A 2757-nucleotide genomic window follows, 5' to 3' on the forward strand; every position below is an offset into this window, starting at 1 on the left:
GGGCTGCCTTGGCCTTGGCCTTGGCCTTGGCTGCATGCCTTGGCCTTGGCTGCGTGCCTTGGCCTTGGCTGCGTGCCATGGGGGGGCTGCCTTGGCCTTGGCTGCATGCCTTGGCTGCGTGCCATGGGGGGGCTGCCTTGGCCTTCGCTGCATGCCTTGGCCTTCGCTGCGTGCCTTGGGGGGGCTGCCTTGGCCTTCGCTGCATGCCTTGGCCTTCGCTGCGTGCCTTGGGGGGGCTGCCTTGGCCTTCGCTGCATGCCTTGGCCTTGGCCTTCGCTGCGTGCCTTGGGGGGGCTGCCTTGGCCTTCGCTGCGTGCCTTGGGGGGGCTGCCTTGGCCTTCGCTGCATGCCTTGGCCTTGGCCTTCGCTGCTGCATGGCCTTGGCAGCATGCCTTGTCCTTGGCTGCATGCCATGGGGGGCTGCTGCCTTGGCCTTCGCTGCCTTGCCCACAAATTTCGAGTGATTTCCCAAAAAATGAGGGTTTTTTGGAAAAGGAGGTTATTTGCCCCAAAGAGGCAGGCGTTGGGCATGGCAGGGTGCCCAGGGGCATGCCCGCATGCACGCCACGCCGCATCGCCCCGCATCGTCCCGCACTCCGGCAAAATTGCCTCGTGCCTTTTCCCCTTTTTGCTTTCCTAAATTCAGTCCATGATTTTAGAGGACGTTTCCAACAAGCGGTTCGGCGTTCCGAGCAGTTTTGAATTTTTTATGATTTTTCCTATTTTCTGGATTCCGAAAATCATAAAAAATAAAATATGTTGAATCTGGCCACCAAATTTTGACAGTTTGAAGGTTAGATTTTTCTTAGCATGTGTACAAAAAATCAGGGCAAGACTCCAAGAATTGCTCCAAAAAAGACCCGTTATTCCTCCTCAACAAATCAATGTTTCCTCGTGCCAGAGAGGATTTTTTCCTAAGCGCTCTTTAGGGGGGGAAGAGTAGGAGGTGTCCGAAGAGGCTATCTAGGCTTGGCAGCAGTAGCCCCCCCAAGTGCTGCCATGGCCTTGTAGGGGTCCCAAGGGCATGCCACGGCCTTGGCATCCCACCCACGGGGCATGCCTCGCCCTCGCCGTGCTGCCACTGCCCCTCAGGCAGCGTGCATGCTAGGGCCTTGCTGCTGCCTGCGCCCAGGGGCATGCCAGCGTGCCCACCTGCCTGCACCCAGGGGCATGCCAGCGTGCCCACGCAAGCATGCCATGGCCTTGGCTGCGTGCCTTGGCCTTGGCAGCATGCACGCAAGCATGCCTTGGCCTTCGCTGCCTGCCCATGGGGGCTGCCTTGCCCTTGCCTGCTGCATGCCCCGGCCTTGGCAGCATGCCCACAGGGGGCTGCCTTGGTCTTGGCTGCATGCCTAGGCCTTGGCCTTGGATGCATGCCTTGGCCTTGGCCTTGGATGCATGCCTTGGCCATGGCCTTGGCTGCATGCCTTGGCCACATATTTGGAGTGATTTCCTAAAAATGAGGGTTTTTTGGAAAATGAGGTTATTTCCCCACGACCAGGCAGGCAGTGGGCATCCCAGGGGCATGCCGGCGTGCACGCCGTGCCGCATCGCCCCGCATCGTCCCGCACTCCGGAAAAATTGGCTCGTGCCTTTTTCCATTTTTGTGTCCCTAAATTCATTCCATGATTTTAGAGGAGGATTCCAGCAAGCGGTTCGGCGTTCCGAGCGTTTTTGAATTTTTTATGATTTTTCCCATTTTCCGGCTTCCTAAAATCGTAAAAAATAAAATATGTTGAATCTGGCCTCCATATTTTGACAAGTTGAAGGTTGGATTTTTCTTAGCATGTGTGCAAAAAATCAGGGCAAGACTCCAAGAATTGCTCCGAAAATGACCCATTATTCCTCCTCAACAAATCAATGTTTCCTCGTGCCAGAGCGGATTTTTTCCTAAGGGCTCTTTAGGGGGGAGGAGGTATTCGGCGATGCACAGGGGCGACCCCTCTTGAGCTTGGCCACGGGTAGGCATGCTCATGACGAGCCCTCAGGCACCCAACCCCGCGTGCTCCATGGCGCGAGGTGGGCCCTAAATGCATCGCCGGGGTGGACCCAGGTTGGCATTTCACGTGTACGTGGTATAGCTGCGGCGCGCTCTTGCAAGGCGGACGGTGTTAGTTTCACCCATTGCCACGCAGAGCAAGCCTAAGGTGATGATCAAACGCATTGTGAAAGCTTTCTCTGGTGCCACTTTTCCTCGAGGCCACACCCACCCGTGCCCAGTGGCGGGGGGTCGATGGTCTCAGTAGCCGCGTGGTGGGGGGATGCATGCATTCTTGGTTTAGCTTGGTCACGCTATCGCAACGCGGACGGTGTTAGTTTCACCCATTGCTGCGCGAAGCAAGTTCCATGCGACTATCGGGCTTGTGTGTGTCTTTCTTACTACGCGGTTGCGTGGTAGCAGCGGCGGCGGCGGCGACGACGGCGACGGCAGCAGCAGCAGTGTCCCTCGATGTCCCTTGTAGTTCCTGTGTGTGGTTGGTGAGCCATGCAAGCTTGGTATAGCTTGGGCACGCTCTCGCAAAGCGGACGGTGTTCGTTTCACCCATTGCTACGCGAAGCAAGTCCCACGGCGACCATCGGGCCTATGCATGGCGACGACCCATCCTTGCAGGCACGTGGCTTAGTAGTGTTGTCCTTCACGCCCAGCGGTGCGGACTCGGCGCCACTCGATGCTTCCTCATGCACGGCAGGCCTTGCGGCGTGTCGTTGTGGGGTACGTTTGGTGGTGTTGCGGTCTAGTGTACGTGATAGCGTGTG

The sequence above is a fragment of the Quercus robur genome (genome assembly GCF_932294415.1).
Source record: "Quercus robur chromosome 6 unlocalized genomic scaffold, dhQueRobu3.1 SUPER_1_unloc_7, whole genome shotgun sequence".
Taxonomy (NCBI): domain Eukaryota; kingdom Viridiplantae; phylum Streptophyta; class Magnoliopsida; order Fagales; family Fagaceae; genus Quercus; species Quercus robur.